General features: G+C 43.9%; 1 protein-coding gene across 6 annotated transcripts in view; it reads right to left on the bottom strand.

Annotated features, from left to right (window-relative positions):
- Arnt2 (aryl hydrocarbon receptor nuclear translocator 2) overlaps nt 1-18,202 on the bottom strand; it is a 157,474-nt gene that overhangs the window by 121,371 nt on the left and 17,901 nt on the right. The window contains exons 2-3 of one of the 6 annotated variants that reach the window (XM_029479467.2): nt 956-1,080; nt 801-863 (exon numbers count right to left, since the gene is read on the bottom strand). The exons of 4 other annotated variants lie outside the window; for them this stretch is intronic. The gene's annotated coding sequence lies outside the window, so the exon portion shown is untranslated. Of the gene's footprint in view, nt 1-800; nt 916-955; nt 1,081-18,202 lie in introns of those variants that run through there. One more of the 6 variants, XM_029479468.2, reaches the window with a different exon arrangement.

Here is an 18,202-nt window from a genome sequence, read left to right as displayed (position 1 = left end):
GCTTCACAATGTCCAAGCACACCCCATTTCAGTCACCTTTAAAGGACACGCCTTTTTGTTCACTTTCAGTCACTGAAACTCTGGAAACCTTTGAGCCCAAGTGCTACTCTCAACTGACTCAGTTATCCCTTGTGTTTAACGCGAATCTTCCATAATGACCTGTTCTAGGGTTACTCATCATAACTGACGGCCAAAGCAACAGAAATATCAGCAGCACCCCCAGCAAGATCAACCCCACCTGCAAGGATCCACCAGGAAACACCTGCTTGCCAACTCCTAGATAGTACTGTGACAGAGCTGTGCACACACCAGAACATCAGCTCAGACTAAGCGTGATTCAGGCTTCACAACACACATAGGGTATCTGGCCCATGGCATGGCATCTAGCTACCGACTATTCCTCGTTCCAGATCCAGTCATGCTGTGTTGAATTCCTATAAAGCAGAGCAGGCAGGAATAGCCTGGGAAAATGCGAAACTTGAGACTATTAAGATGAAAGCAAGAGGAGGAAATAAAAAAAATAGGCATTCTGTTTTCCTCCTCACTGGTTTCAAGGAAACCCACCTAGGAGGAAAGAACCCTTGATCTTCACGTGCAGAAAACTAATCACACGCCAACTTTCACAATACACACACAGGAAATATTTTCACAGCCATTCAAATAAATGAAAAGCCAAAAGGCTCTCTCTACGGATGGGAGAAGAGGAAGGAGGCAGCTAAGAAAAGGAAACGTTCCCTCCACACCCATCTTTCCCAGAGCGATGCTCGTCACAGATAGCACATCAAATGCTTCAGCCCTACCTTCTCAGAGGGTTGAACAAAGACCTTTCTTCCTTGTGAACACCACCTTCTTAGGAGGATATGCTGCCCGGGTAGAAAAAAATGTCAGAAACCTCTGGGAGCAAACGCACTGCATTTGTATTCTGCTCAGAAAATGTCATCACAGATCTGTTTACCTTAACTGTGGACCATGATTCAGCCGTGACAACTGTCTTGCATACTGATCAATTTATTTGCAGCAAAATTTCCAGCGTTAACTGCTTAGGTTCTGAAAAACTGGATGCTTGGGTTTCTTGTGCAGCTGCGACACATAAAGGAGAGATCTAAGCTTGTTACCAAAACATTTCTGCGAGAGACTATAAAGGATTTTTCTTGACGTGTGGGCAAGGGAGGGTCCTTTTCTCTTCCGGATAGAAGGCAGAGCTCATGATTCCTACAGGCCTTCCTTAGGGTGGGATGTCTAATAGCACAGTGAACAGAAATATAATGTAACAGGGAGTATAGGACTCTGCAGCCACTTTTTTGGTCAGGTTTTAACCAGCTTCTGTGACCCTCTGTAAGACATAACCATCCCACAGGCAGAATAAGCCAGGCTCTGCCACAGGTCAGGAAGTAGCAGAAACAGGAGGTATTTATGATTGGGGTCAGGAAAGGAGGGGGGGACTAAGCCCTGATCTCTCTGGCATCTATCATTCCAGACTGGACACTGAGTCCCTCCTAGCAGGCAGGCCTTACCTTTGGGGACAAGAAACAGACCCCATGCAAACTGGTGTGACCTCCCTTTTCTACTAGCAATGGCGTCACTGGTCCATTCTGTCTCCACAGGCCCCACTATGCACTGGGACACTGGTGTCATGATACAGGTTCCCATCAGTGATCATGCCCAGAAACTCTTCCTTTATCTCCCTTCTGGCTGAAGGCCCAGTGTCTCTGTGCTAAACTTTAATTATTTTTATTTAAAAAATTTGTTTCATACAATATATTCTGACCATGTTTTCCCCTCCCCCAACTCCTCAAACCCTACCTACCATCCTACCCACCCAACTTAATGATCATTCTTTCTCTCCAAAAATAAAACAAAAAAAAAATGAAAATCAAAACAAACAACAATAAGATAAAAGGTACCAAATGAAACAACACACACACACACACACAGTCCATTACATGTTAGTCATCTATTCTTGGGCAATGGGCCTGCCATAGAGTGTGGTTGATGTATCTAGGTACCACCTCCACTAGAGAAAACCAATTTTCTCTTTCCCAGCAGGTATCAATTACAAATAGTTTCTTGGCTAGACTTTATGTCCATTTCCCCTTCTCAATGTGGGACTCTGTCTGTTTTGAATCTGTATAGGATTTGTGTGTCTTGTCACAGATGCTGTGTTTCTATATGTATCATCAGTCCTATTGTGTCTGAAGGAAGACACATGGTCTTACTGCGAGGCACCGCAGGCCTCCTGAGAGCTAGAGACCTTCAGATGAAGGCTGGGGTTACTAGCCATGTAGAAGATGGGCCAGGACATCTGGTGGTGAAGTCTTAAAGTCTACAGGACAGATAGTCGCCAAGAGGGGCTCCAAGGGCTCAGGCTGGGCTAAAACCCAGGCTGAGGTTTACCAAGGCCTGAGCCTAGAAGGAGGAGAAGCACAGGGTGGGGGTAGCTGGTGGAAGAAGGCCTTGCCATGATCTCAAAGGTCTGCTTCTGCACACTCAGAAATTTAAGAATGTCAAGTGAGGCAAAGTTCAGAGGCTATGAGGAAAAGAACCCATGCGAGGCAGAGTCTGTCAGCCTGGAGTATAGTCTTAGAAGAAGAAGAAATGAAGCTATCTTCAAACATCTAAGGGGATCTTGTTGAAGGGATCACAAGAGACCAGTTCTCTACTATGGAGGTTTCCTTGTGACGATGACAAACATAAAGGGCAGGGGACAGAAGGAATGACTGGAAGCACACAGCCTGTCCAGAGACAGTCTAAGGCTGACCAGAAACCAAATGAGTGAACATGACTGACATACAGAGAAAAGCTAATAAATTATGGAATAGCCAGACAGATGAAAGTCACTCAGCCATTAAATATCAAGCTTCAAAGAATAATCTTAGAGGGAAGTGCTAGAGTAAGGAGATAGAGCAGGTTGCAGAATCTTATGTCAGAGTATTGTTCAGAGATCCCTCAAGTCCACTTCAACTACTCTGCCTGTCCCAAACGCACTTGATAGCTTTAGCTTCTGAGTCTTTTCTTGGCTTGAATGTTGAATGGCCCAAAGGGCCTATATGTGATTCTAGATTTTACTTTCTTTTGTTAAGAAAAAGAGGGGAACACACATCCTTCTTCCTGTCCTTTATTTTCATTGAGATTGGGATATTGCTGGTTACTATCAAATCTTTCCACTAGCTCATTAGGACCCTTCCCCTCTAGACATCATGTCACCTGCTGTGAGCTGATCTAAAGTCTGTGGTGTGGGAGATGATGGAGCCTTTAAGTGGGGACTAGTGGAGTGAAATTACATCATTGGCAGGCTGTGCCCTTGATGGGAATATTAGGACCTGTACTGTGTAGATTTTTTTGTCACTTGGACACAAGCTAGAGTCATCTGGAAGGAAGGAACCTGAATTGAGAGAATGCCTCCACTTGTGCAATGTGGCACAAACTTGCTTCCATCATGTATTCATACTTATGGGGCAGGAGACATGGCTACATAGGTAAAAGCACTTGTTGCTTTTGCAGAGGGGTAGGAGCTCAGTTTCCAGCACCCACATCAGGCAGCTCACAATCACCAGTAACTCCAGATATGGGTCATCAGGTATCTTTTCTGGTCTTCAGGGCACTGACATACATATGTGCATACAGATGCACAGGCACACTCACAAACTTAAAAAAAAACCCTAACCAACTAAACAAACAAACAAACAAAACACCAGGCAGCTCAGGGCTGCAGACAAAGACACCCAGAACCACCCCTGCCTCAAGGTATGGGGACAGCAGGTGCCACTACCATGATCAAATATGAGATGGAGAGATGGGAAAGATAGGAAAGACAGAGCGGATCAGTAGGATAGTATATAATAGCCTGGAGCTTACGCAGAGACATGGCCCTGCAACCTGCAGCCTGGCCTCAGGATGCCCCTGGCTCCAGGAAACAACAGAGAACAAGATAAGGAAAGATTCAACATTTTGCCTTGGAACTCCTCAAAGGACCACTATGGTCTGCAGTGCCACTAGAGGAGGCCATGTTTGTGTCTACAGTCCATGCTACTGCCGCAGGACACAATGAAACCTGAGATGAATGTGGCCCTATACAGTCTGTACTAGTAACTGATGACTTATTGATGTCCTTGGGTTTTGCTCCCTGAGGGATCAGGGCAGGGCACACTGATGTGAGTTGAGTGTGTTGTCTGAGGTCAAATTGAGGTTCATGGTCCATGCAGCTCCTGAGAGCCATGAATGAGTCTGTGGTCCTGATATGTCCAGCACCTACGTTAATGTCCGGGACCTGGGCTTCTGCCTGAAGCCATGTTAATGCCTGTGCTAGTAAGAGCTGGTTCATCCTTCTCCTGCCACCACAAGGCCTCTCTCAGTTGCTGGCTTCTGGTGGAAGAAGGGGTGCAAGCAGAGAAAGATTTATCCTCCCTTGGGATGCAGGCCACTAGGAATTTGACCATGCTCCAGCTTTTCCTCCCTTTCTTCTTGTTTTGCTTGTGTGTGTGTGTGTGTGTGTGTGTGTGTGTGTGTGTTTCTAGCTGGGGTAGGGTGGGGGGGAGGGGGAGGGAGGAGAGATCAAGGGGGAAGGTGCTTGGAGATCAGAGGATGAGGAGGTGAGCACCATCAGGTACATGATATGAGATTCCCAAATAGATAATCAATAAAAATGATATATACCAAGTAAAGAGTACAACTACTATGAGAGAAAGGATTAGCTTGCTACCATCACAGATTGTTGAGTCCTTTTTAAGCAAAGGTGCATACAGAAGCAGAGATAATAATGTAAAGTTGAATTTAAAAATATGTCATTATTACAATGTCTGTTTGGGATTATTTTTGTAAACGACCTTAAGAATAAAGAATCTTTCGGATGTCATTGTCTTATTTGTTTGTTTAGATGGTGTATCTTTCAAGCAAAGCTCTTTTTTGGACTTGTCTTTTCCAGGGTAAACTAACCATCATTTATCATGCTTATTATTCAAAGGATTCTCAAGGAGCAAAATCTCTAACATCACACTGCCACACCTATAGTAAATCATTGTCAGCGCAGAGATAATTGAGAAGACAGAGAGAGAAATAAAAGTATAATATACCAGGGAACTATAAAGTCCCCCCAATATGCCCTGCTTCTTCATACAACTCAGCTGCAAACACACATCCTGTAAACATCATAGCTTGTAGCATAGTAAAGATAAGGACATGTAACTTGGCAGAGCCAGATACCACTATTCCTTACACAGAAATACAAATGTCTGCAATGTGAATACCACTAATAAGTGACAATAGTAATAGTAGCAATAGTCATGCCTGTTACAGTGTCAGATTGTCATTCAGTAACTGTAGCATCTGGCTTCAGCCTGGATCATGGTCACACATTGACTTTGAAGCTCCACAACCAGCATTAAGTAAAAATGAATCAATTCAATGCACATCCAGTATGTGCTCTCTCTCTGTGTGTCTATCTGTTTCTCTGTCTGTCTGTCTGTCTGTCTGTCTCTGTCTCTGTCTGTCTGTCTCTCTCTGTCTCCCCGCGCCCCCACCCCGTGTGTGTGTTCATTCAATACAATAGAAATGGAACAAAGCTAATGTTACATTTGGTTGCTAGTTGCACTTAATGCTCTATTATCTCCAAGTTCTTAATACATAGACTGTAATATTCCTGTAGTTCAGAAACAAGGCAAATGATGGGACTGAAAGTAACAGTGAAGGACCAGGATGCTGGAATCTGGAGGCAGGCTGAGTAGGAATGTAAATCATAGAGGGAGTGTCACAGGATCCAGCAGGCAAGAAACCACCCACAGCTGAGCTAACTTGCTCTCTAGGGAAGTGGGTGTGTTGGACAGATACAAGTCAGATAGAAAGACAAAGTGTCTACCGAGTTCCAAAGAAGTGTCAAGACTAAGCAGGCTCAGGAGCCCTAGCACCAGGGCTGTGTAAGCAACAGTGCTACTCCCATGTTTAAGGGGAGGTGGGTGCGTAGTATAATCTGATTAGGACATACTGCAGTTAGTTAGCTGTGCATGATAAACAGTCTGAATATCCCACAATCCAAATATCCAGGAAGCATAAGAGATGGAAAGAAAAGACTATCAAAGAGAGAGAGAGAGAGAGAGAGAGAGAGAGAGAGAGAGAGAGAGAGAGAGAGAGAGAGAGAGAGAGACAAGGAAAGGAAGGCTCCAGAAAATACAGGCTGGGAGATTCATGGTTAAGATCAAGGAGATGCTGCTACCAGACTAGAAGTTAGGGCAACAGTAAGAGTACCCAGAAAAGTGTGTCACACACCTTCTAGGAATGACTGTGATTATCAGCCTATCTTTATGGGATTCTGTGGTCAAAAGTTCACAGCGGAGGGTGGCTGTTGTTAAGAATGACTGAGAATAACCAAGAGAAGAGGCTGAAAAAGTAAGTTTTTGTCCTGATGTTCCAGGACAAAGGAAGGACCAGGAAAGGACTGTGCAGCCTCAGTCACCCCTGCCACTCAGGAAGCAGCAACTGGCCAGACAATGAATGACCCTTCTCAGGAGTCACTGTATCTTAATTAACTATTGGAGCCTCAGGTTACTGAACAGTGAGAACATAAACAAACAAACAGCAAAAGGAAATGGTGTTCCAAACAAGTGGCCTTCACCAACCATAGGGGAATGGGAAGCTAGGGCTAATGGGAGGCAAGATGATGGATGGGCCAACATTCAGAGAAATAGAGAATGAAGAGTGTGAAGGCCCTGAGTTGTGTGGCTCACATAGCACGGTCACACAGGTCATTGGGTGTCTGTGAACACCAAAGCATCGTGGAATCCTGAGAAGTGGGGTTTCGATGACAACCATAGGCTTGAGATGACAAGGACCTACTGTCTCTGGTGTTGACCTAGACTTACGAATTCAGGTGCCACCTCTCAGGGATAAGGCTTGGGAAATACAAAGGCTAGAATCTGGAGAGTCATCCCAGTAGTTAACAGAGCTTACTACTTTTGTAGAGGACCTAAGTTTGGTTCCCATGCCAAGCCAGATGGCTGACAGTTGCCTTTAACTCCAGCTTCAGAGGGGTCTGACACCCTCTTCTGACCTCTACCAACACATGGGTGCACACCCAGTTACAAAAATAAATATAAATCTTGTGTTACTGTTTATAAGAAAAGAGAAAGGAGAAGCTGACTCTGAATAGGTTCATAGTCATCTGCCCCACCCCCACCCACCTCCCACCAGGGCTACAGAAAAGGTCAAGAGAAATCTCCACAAAGGACCATCTTTTTACCTATTGTAACAGTAAATCACCACTGTCAACTTGACTAGAATCAAATCACCTAATAGTCACAGTCTGGATGTGTCTGTGAAGGTCTTAACAAGAAGGGTACACAGGACTCCAAATGTGAGACCCCATGGGCTGCTGGCATGTCCTGAATACAGAGGGAAAAAAAAAAGGAGGAAGTGACCCAGGCCCCAGCACTTTCTTCATCCCTAAGTTGCTTCTGTCACGCATTTTGACACAGCGTGGAGAACAGCACTGATATAAGCTGTCCTCACTGGAGCTGAGGGCTTACTTCCTAAGTCTTCCCATTCCCTCTGCACTCCTCTCATCCTGCTCCCTCCTCCTCTGCCCCACCCCACCCCACCCCACTTTTCACTTCCTGCTTCTTCTCTCTTGCTGGCTGTTGCCTCTGCTCCTTGGCCAACCCTTGAGTTCCCCTTGGTCCTTCACTCCATGCTGCCTCACTAGGTGCTCTCCAATCTTTGGATCTCTGGACAGCTCTGATTCTTATGCTTGCCTTTTTCTTTCCCTCCAATAAAAGCATCAAGGAGCACACACTCAGGCCTTCCCAGGCTTTCTTCTCCAGGTCACTCTCCTGTGTCTTCATTGCTCTGAGCTTTGCTTCTGGCTTCGAGTTTGCCACACAGCTGCTGTTCACCTCCACGTAACGATAAATGTCAATAAAAAAATTTGCACAGGAAGATAGTAAGAAAAGCAAATTTGTTTTTCTCACATTATTCAACTAGAAAAAGGCTTCAATATAGAAATATTATAAAGCCAGAAAAACAGCATATCATGGCATAAGCTAAGCACAATTCTTCCCAGAAAATGTCTTTTCTAAAAAGGAAAGGGAAATTAACATTTCCCCTGTTTACACAACAATTGATTAAGTAAATCACATATCCTTCCACAATACGAAATTCTCTTCAGGAAGTCTTATGAAGTAAAGTGGTTTCCTTGTTGAATATATTCCTTGATGAATATATTCATCCATCATTCAACAAAAACGTTTTGTGTTAAATTTTAAACAGTGAATTACTCTACAAATATAAAATATGCAAAATAGTAAAACTGTTTACATGCAAAGCATTAGAATGGCGTTTCTTGTTAGAAGTGGCTAAGGTATTGCTGTTAGACTCTGGCACTACAAACCAAATGAAATCTCTCTTCCATGGCTCAGTTTCTCCTGGGCACCTGTACTTTGATATAAAGTATCCCCCACAGGCTCCAGTGTTTGAACACTTGGTCCCCAGTTGGTGGTACCGTTTTGGGAGGATGTGCAACTTTAGGAAGTAAGACCTCCTTGGAAGAAGTGGGTTGTTGTGATTAGACTTAAAGTTTCATAACCCAGGTTAAGGTTCCTGCCTAATATTTGCAGCCTTTCCCACCCAGATGTGAGGTGTGAAGTTTCTTCTATCACCATGAGGCCACCTGCCACCATGCCTCTACCACCATTATAGACTATATCCCATCAAACTGAGGCAAAGGAAACCCTACCTCCTTTCGGTTGCATCTGTCAGATGTTTCATCACAGGGACAAGCAGAGACACAGGCACAGGACCTAAAGCTTGAAGGGAGAAGGGGAGGGATTGTGGGCTGCCTGTGAGTGCAGGGCCCTGTGGCAGGTGCTTCTGAGAAACACACTGCAGTTGCAGATGGGGGTGCAGAAAGGAGAGATGTTCATTCTAGGAATGCTGGTGTCTTAATTAGGGTTTTACTGCTGAGAAGAGACACCATGACCAAGGCAAATCTTATAAAAGACAACATTTAATTGGGGCTGGCTTACAGGGTCAGAGGTTCAGTCCAGTATCATCAAGGTGGGAACATGGCAAAATCCAGGCAGACATGGTGCAGGAGGAGCTGAGAGTTCTACATCTTCATCTGAAGACTGCTAGTGAAGACTGACTTCCAGACAGCTAGGATGTGTGTCTTAAAAGCCCATACCCACAGTGACACACCTACTTCAACATGGCCACACCTCCTAATAGTGCTACTGCCTGGGCCAAGCATATTCAAACCATGATAGCTGGTATATCCCACCAAGGCTTTGGCTCAAACCCAAGATTCACTTCAGCCCAGATAACTTCATGAGCAGTTTTCTGTGAAATCAGCAAGCTGGCAGGCCTTGGACGACAGCTCTCATTTCTGCAGCATGGATCATATATAAATAAGTGGGTGTGGATGTGTTCTGCCCTACTGATACTGAGATTTGAATTTCATGTAAAATTTGAGTATTATAAAATATTCGTTTGGTGTCATTTTATATTCATTTGAAAATATAAACATGCTTCTTGGCACATGGACATTAAACAACAATAGCAGCAGCAACAACAACAACAACCAGGAACAGTGTAGATGTGGCCCACTCCTATAACTCCTCAACCTCAGATCTAAGTCTAGACCCAAGAAAGTCCAGATAGAGAGAGGGGACCTCCTACCTGTAATTCATTGATTCGTTGATATTGCCCTCCCCATTTATATAGATCCAGGTGGAGCACTGTGCATGTGCCATCAAAGTCCACACCCATCAGTGATAGCCATAGATTGGTAAACAGATGGTACATTTTTACCTATTGAGAAAAGCCCCCTGACCTTAGCAGCTGAGATCTTAGGAAAGAGCAACAATAACAGCTCACCAGGGAGTGAAATCTTCTCCAGGACAGTGGTCAGTTCCTTCAGGCATTATAGGAGGGAAGAGAACCTGGAATAAAACATCTAGCTTTGTCTCAGAGGCAAAGGAGGAGAGGCCGGAGGTAGTGACCACTGAATAGTCTTTATCTTTTCATTTCAACATGCTATCCTATCTGACAACCCCAAAATAGGGGAGTCCCTGAAGAACTTCAAAGATGCAGTCACGCTCAGCACCAAAATCAAGACCAGGAAGACAGAAACGGCTGGTGATGACCACCCAAGTAGAAGAGAAGCAAATTAAAGAAGACTGTAGGTGCTGCAGAAGCAGCTGCTTCAGTATGGATACCACTAGGAAGGCTGAGAAACAGCCAAGGCAGGTTCAGACAGAGACCATGACAAGATGAGGCAGTCTTCTGTCCAGGAAGCCTGAGGCCAAAACTCTCAAGGAAGAGAAAAAGGAGCAAACAACAGATATGGGTCTAGACCCATCTGTGTTGATCTCCAACCAAGATGTCTGTTCCTATCCTCCTCTTCCCACCTACAATACACAAACCTAGAATAGGTGAAGATCAGAGTGGGTGGCAGCTAACTTTGGGACCCAGATTGCAACCTCCCAGTTACTGGGATTTCACAGGGCAGGCATTGGTGGGAACAGGAGCTTGGGAATGGTTTGACTTGTGAAGGGCAGCATGGGGCTCTGATTCTACCTAATAAGGTCACAAGCATGAACAATGATGACCAGTTCTTCCTGTCATTTCTAGAAAGACTCCTGGGAAGGACATGCAGAGAGAGAAGGCAGTGGCTTCTCAGGGACAATTTCAGTTCCGGGATCTTGTCTTAGTTATACTTTTAGTGGGTGTGGCTGCAGTCACAAGTGGCTAATTTTTTTTTCATCTTAAAAACTGCATCTCATAAGTACCCCAGCCATGATTTGTGGGGAATCACAATGACTGGCATTCTGATCCTAGAATGTGAAAGCCTGTCTGGTCGGGATCCCCTCGAGAGTAGGGCTAGGGACAGGAATGAGTAGCTTAGCACTGTAGACCAGCACTATCCAGACAGAGTTCAGCCTAGCGCAAGTATAGCAGAGCACACAGATGGGCCTAAAGAGACATGCTCATTGGTGCCCTTCACTGACATGCTCAGTCTGCTGTATGCAGCTGCATTTCCTGGTCAGGAGGGTGTTAATATGGGAGTATGGCCCTTCATCCCTACATTATATGTTAGGTATTATTTTCTTAGGTCTCTAACCAAAAGAGACTATCAAAGGAGAAAAATTCCTGAGGCCACACCAATACCCCTTGAGGATTTGGTGGATCCCAGAGTCAGAAAGGAATGAAAAGGCCTCAAGACCCTGAGATCCTTAACAACTTAACTGAAGTCGGACATGCGCATCTACATTGGCTTCAGCAGGCTATAGATATGGAAGAGGGGATAGAGAAAGTTCCCATCCAATCCCAACTTACCATATTCCTAGTACTTCCTCCATGTGCCACCAACTAGGAAGCTCCCAAAGCCATGTATGCCAGCCCCATGACTCATTTATAACCAAGAAGTCCTGGGCTGTTTGGAATTAATCCCATCTCTGGTCTCTCTGATTCCCTACTGGTTAGTTTAACTTGCTAGCCCCATCTCTAGTCTCTCTACTCCCATCCTGGTTAGTTTAATTTTCCAGTTCAGCACAATCGAGAAACACTTGAAAGTAAATAGAGGGACTGCCGGTATCAGACTGGCATGTGTGTGAAGGTTAATATAATAACTGATGATTGATACAGAAGGGATGCCTCACTATGGGCAGTACCATCCCTGGGTGATACTGGGCTGAATAAGAAAGCTAGCTGAGAATGAGCCAGTGAGTGAGCCTGTGAACGGTGGCCCCTCTCGCTTCTGCTCCACGTTCCTGCCCTGACTTCCAGCTATGTTGGAAGTGTAAGCTGACTTAAACCCTATCCTCCAGTAAGTTTCTTTTAGTCATTGTGTTTATCACAGCAACAGGAAAGCAAACTAGAAATCTCTCCAGGGGTCAGAGATGGGGTGTAATATCCCAACCCTCAACTTCTGCCAAGGCCTACCTGGTAATCAGTCCCCATCCCAAAGTTACCAGAGTCCCAGCCACTAGCCATATGGCTTACAAAATCATATCCCTCTAAAGACGCCAATGGAAACTGGAAAACCAAATATATATTTAATAGCACAACTGGAACACATTTAATAGCACACAATAGAACAGCTGGAATAGCAGTGTCCATCCACACTATTCCTTTGTTCTAAAAAGTTGCTCATCTCCTGTTACTTTCTGATGTTTCCTACCTTGAAAGAAGACCTGGACTACAGAGGGAGTATGCTAAGAACAAAGGGTCTTCCAGCGACACACACACTTTGCTGCATAAAGTATGTGCCCCATCGCCAATGTTGAAGACTCAGCTCCTTGCACACTGCAAAGTATTTTTTGTCATCTTCTAGATCCAGAGGTCAGTTGAGAATACGAGAGGATGACAAGGAATTGATGTTGGGGGCTGCGTGTTGAAAAGCTAACATCTATAGCCTTCTTCACATGTTCCTGCAGGGGGCAAGACTCACTCCAGTTAAATTAAAAGCACTGCTTCAGAAACCTTGAAAGACAAAACCTAGGTCCTACCGGCTCCTCCTTAAAAACCTTCCTGTTCTTTAGCATCAGTTTCCATACAGTGGTGGTAGCTGCAAGCACCCAAGGTAATTCCCACTCAGGCACTGTGTGAAACTACAAGTGACATGGTGGTTAAGAACAGACAAGAAATGCTGCAACCATATCTCTGTGCTGCCCAGGTAGCTGGGTACTAGTCTGACGTCCTCTGTATGTAGATTATACATCACCCCCACACTAGGGTCTCATCAGGTCAATGACATGGTTAGTGAGGACTTGGAAGAACATGGATGATGCTTTCAGCAATTCCCCTAAAAGCCCCCTCAACCACGAGCTGTGCGTGAAAGTTCTCAGAAATGAACTGTTCCTTATACTGAGCGTTCCACAGGCTGATTAATTGGTTAGAACTTCAGTGATTTAGAGCCTAATTAGAATTTATATTAGGTTATTTACCCACTCTATGTCTTACCTAACATCCTTATGACTATAAGGTAAAACCTTTTGGAACTTATTTAACAGACTACTGGCCTCTACCCACCCAAAGGCTAAGAAAGTCATAAGACAGCATCTGAGGCCTACAGCACAACTTCCCCACTTTGCTGTAACTGCCTACCCAATGTTTTCACCAATGCATTTGAAGTGTCTTGATTCATGTTTTTCTTTGTTCTGTTACTATAAAACCACCATGAAACTGTTACCCTGTTGGAACATGGAATTCAGGGCAAATTAAATCGTGAGTCATGGTCATTCATATCTAACTCCAAGATAAGCTCCTCCCTTCCAGGAGAATGCTTTATTTCTTGAGTCATCAGAGCAGACATCATGTTAGGGTAGCCTAATACAGAAGCGATGAGTCCTATGACCCAAGAAACAGTTCAAATGTCTTCATAAAAGCAGATGAGAGACAATAAACACAATTGCTTAAGCCTCAGCTGGCCCGGAGCTACAGAAGAAGCCTAGCTTCTTGGGTTAGCACACCTGCTAACTCCACTGCCTCATCCTGTCTCTCTGAGTTAGTGACCTTACCACCCGAAGTGTGAGTCACATACAAAATAATCTAATCCAATAATTTGTGTTGGTATTGTGGACTGAATTGCGCCTCACCAAATGTGCATGCTGAAACCTTAACCCCTAAAATTATATACTGGGAGAGGAGACTTTCAGGAGTCACCAGGTCTAGATAATGTCATTAGAGTGGGCTCCCACAATGGGCTTGGTGACCTTATGAGAGGAGACACCATCCCTTTCTCTTTGCCACATGTGGTTAGAAGAGGAAGATGTTTGGCTAAAAACCAGGAAGAACAGCCCTAGCTAGTGACTGAATTGATTGGCACCTTGATCCTAGACTTCCCAGCCTCCAAACCAAGAGAAACTAAATCTCTGTGCTTTTACACACACCATCTATGGCAGTTTGTTATGATAGTCTGAGCTGAGGAATCCACGGATATGTTTAAGATGTGAAATGTATTCTCTAAATAAAATAATGTAATGAAACCAGTGACAGAATCATCTTTCTTGTTCACGAACCCCAGTTTAAGAAGAAAGTTCAATGAAAGGTGATAAACTATTTATTCAGCTCCTATATTCCCGAGGCCCCTCTCTTCTCATGCGGTAGCCTTCACAGAAAGGGGAAATTGAGAAGTTGCATCTTGTTTCACATGCTCATGATGACCTATAGACCTTGTGACTGCTGTAGCATTTATCCTATTAAGAAAATACCGTATGAGCTGGAGAGATGGTTAAGAGAAATGGCTGCTCTTCTAGAGAATTTAGGTATGGGTCCCTGCCCATATTATGGCTCACAACCATCTGTTGTATGAGGGGATCCAACATTCTTTTCTGGACTCTGTAGGTACTGTATGCACATAGTACATAGACATACATGAAGGCAAACCACTTACACACATAAAACAAAAGTTAAAAAAAAATTAAAAATACTACATTAGAGCTGGAATTGCAGGTCATGGTAGAAAATCTGCCTAGCATGTAAGAAGTCCCAGGTCCAGCCCAAATATTATATTCCATATACTATATGCTATATACTATATAAAACACACACACACAAACACACCAATATGCTGAAATCCAATGTTACTCCAGTTGTACTCAAAACAGATCGGTACAGCTAAATCATAACCAGTAATTCACATTTAACAGAAAGCACAGGCTTTGAGTGTCTTCTATACTGACTCCAAAAGACGACGGGCAACCAGTCTAGTTCTTTCCTTCCTCTTTATCTATATACTCAATAAATGGTGTTTTAACGAGCACTTAATTCAAGTGAGCACTGTGGACAGACTCAGGGGTTATATAGGGAATAGATATAAACTTAGCACTCAGAGGTAGCCCTGCCTGTGCTCTTCTGAAGAAGTGGTGCTTGTGGAGGATAGCAGTTCTCACACATACCCTCCCAGTTTTCAGAAATAGCATAACCACACAGGAAGCTGTACTGGCAGAATCAGCAAGTTAGCTATGTGTTTCTAAAGTCAAAGACCACATAGCACTTCAGGCTCCAGAGAAGGGCAAACAGTCTTGGTGAGGGGGTTTCCAGAGGTGGCTAACTGAGGATGTAGGTGCCACCCTGCATTTAGCATCATCTCTAGGTGGGAATCCTGAACTGAATGAAAGGAGAAGGAGCTTCGCACCAGCATTCATCTCCCTTCTACTTCCTCCGTGGACACAGCGTGGCCAGCTGTCTCTCACTCTTTAACACCACAGGTAGAGCTGATCCTGCAACCGCACCTTCCCCACAGTGAGGGGCTATAATGCAGTCAGGTTGACAATGAAGGTTGACAACAAAGCAGCATGCAACCCACTCATCAGCCCAAACCTGTGACACACAAAGGCACCTTCTCCATGCTGGGCTGCCTGTCCTGGGCCCTCCTCCCTTCTAGTAACAACACTGAGAGCCTTATTTGATGCGTGTCCCTTATTCGGACTCTGTGTGATTCAGATGAATCTGCCCCCCAGGACAGCTCCCTGCCCAAATCAAACCACTCAGAGAATGTGACCTTGACCAAAGACGGATCCAAGGATGCCACTTGATCCTCCTATCTGGGACAGCTGCTGGGTTTCCCAATGGTGAGACAATGCTGGGCTTCAACCAGGAGAGACCATGGCAGAGAATAAAACTAGAAATGAGGAGGTGGGCCAAGTTAAATGCCCAGCTAAGCATCAAGTTTTATGGTTTTATGGCAAATTATTCCATGATATTCTTCCCTCCTCTCTCCCTCTCTCCCTCTCTCCCTCTCTCTCTCTCTCTCTCTCTCACACACACACACACACACACACCTAAACTCTCATTTTCAATAAGTATGAACTGCTTCTACAATATTTACAGAATACCACTACTAATATGGATAGAAATTAGTAATCTCACTAATATGTCAGATTTTAACATATCTCTTAGTATATATTTTAGCCATGTAACATTATCATGTTTCTTTTATTCCAGCAATGAACAGCAGTACCACCTGGCCTATAGGGGACCTGTTCCTACACCCCCAGTTCAGGCCAACAGGGGACCTGTTCCAACACCTCCAGAAGCATGCAGAGCACTCAACCCCACATGTGCTATTTTTCCTACACACATACCCTATGGTTAGTTTAACCTATAAATCAAGCACAATAAGAGATCAGCAATAACTATTATTAAAAACAGAACAATTATAAGAGCATACTGTCATAAAGCTTACTTAAAACATGTAAATTGATGATTTCTGGAAATTTTCATTTATTATTTTCAGACCCCGCAGATCCTTAGTAAATGGAGAAAGCAAAGCTGTGGATGAGTAGACCACTGTTCACACAGCTTAACACTGGGAAAGACATCCATAGCCTAGATAAAAGACAGATATGTATTTATCTCAATATCAAAGAAAAGGACATTGGCACAACCGCTCCTGTGACTCAGAATGACATAAGTGCCCTTAGCATGAAGGACGGGTACTGAGTTGTCCTCAGTATGGCCACGGCTCAGATGATATGAAAATGGGTGTTTAACCACTTGTGAACCAGTTTCAGATCAAGGATGACAGTGGACTCTGTGAGGTGCTGAAATAAACAGGCTACATGCACCAGCTCATCGATGCACACAGCTCTTCTGTGACCTAGGGATCATCACACACATTTTACAGATAATGAAGTAAAAGTACAAGGCTGAGAAACGTGTGAAGTCATACGTGGCCAAGTGAATGATGCATGCAAACCAACACACATCTGAAACAAACGACAATGCTTTTAGGCACATAATATAAAAAGCAACACATAATCTAGGGTTATAGTCTCTTTAAATATATTTTATTTTATAGTAAAGTACAGAACCTAAATGTTAGAAAATATAAATAAAGAAAAGGTTGTACATTAAAGTAGGACTTTCAGGGCTGGGGAGTTGGCTCAGTGGGTTCAGTGCTGCCTGAACAAGCATGAGGATCTGAGTTCAGATCTTCAGCACCTTCATAATAGCTGGACATGGTGGTGCACATGTACAACATGAAAGAGAATAGGACAGAGATAGCCAGATCCCACAAGTTCGCTGGCCAGCCACTCTAGCTGAAAAGGTAATCTGGGAGTCCAGTGAGAGGCCCTGTCTCAAAAAAAAAAAAAAAAAGACGAAGAGAGAGAGGAAAACATCCAGCATTGATGTTTGGCCTCTATACATGCACACACTGCCAAGCACATACACATTATACAAAACACACACACACACACACACACACACTCTATACATGCACACACTGCCAAGCACATACACATTATACAAAACACACACACACACACAGAGAGAGAGAGAGAGATAGGGAGAGAGAGAGAGAGAGAGAGAGAGAGAGAGAACTTCTCCATGCACAAGTAAATGCAAATAAATTTTAGAATTATAATATAACTAGGATTATCATACATAATTTACCTGCTTGAGTTATAAATCATGAAGATTTTTTCCATCAATAAAAATAAAATGAGATTGCTCTAATGCCTAATTGGCAAAACATTAAAAATATTGTATATATGAGCCAGGTACAGTGGTACAAAGCCTAGGTACTCAGGAGGCCAGTGGGGTCACTTGAGCACAGGAACCCAAGACAGCGAGAACAAGCACAGTGACGCCTTGTCTCAAAAAATAAAAACCTACTGTAAATAAGCCATGCAACTGAAAGAGAGCAAGGTGGGGTGCATGGCAGGGTTTGGAGAGAAGGAAGGGAGAGGTAAATGATGAAACCATAGTCTCAATTTAAAAGAAAATATTGGCTGGGCGTGGTGGCGCACGCCTTTAATCCCAGCACTCAGGAGGCAGAGGTAGGTGGATTTCTGAGTTCAAGGCCAGCCTGGTCCACAAAGTGAGTTCCAGTACAGCCAGGGCTACACAGAGAAACCCTGTCTCAAAAACCAAAAAAAAAAAAAAAAAAAAAAAGAAAATATTGTAGGGCCTGGAGAGTGGTGATTAAGTAATTAGGTAATGGCTTAGTAGTTAAAAAGCTTCCTGCTCTTCTAGACATCCTGAGTTTGGTGCACTGCACTCATACTGACTGGCTTACTCTCCAGCTCTAGGAGAGCTGAGCTGCTCTTCTGGCCTCTGAAGATGTTCAGACACAGGTGACATACATTCATAGACACACACACATACACACACACACACACACATTACCCACCCACCTACACAAACACACACATAAATTTAAAAAAAGTATAAATCTTATTAAGTACTGCATATGCAAGCCATTATAGGTTTG

The sequence above is a fragment of the Mus caroli genome, unplaced genomic scaffold (genome assembly GCF_978045245.1).
Source record: "Mus caroli unplaced genomic scaffold, Mus_caroli_1 scaffold_8, whole genome shotgun sequence".
NCBI classification, from domain to species: Eukaryota; Metazoa; Chordata; class Mammalia; order Rodentia; family Muridae; genus Mus; species Mus caroli.
This window is presented reverse-complemented; position numbering and strand designations above follow the sequence as displayed.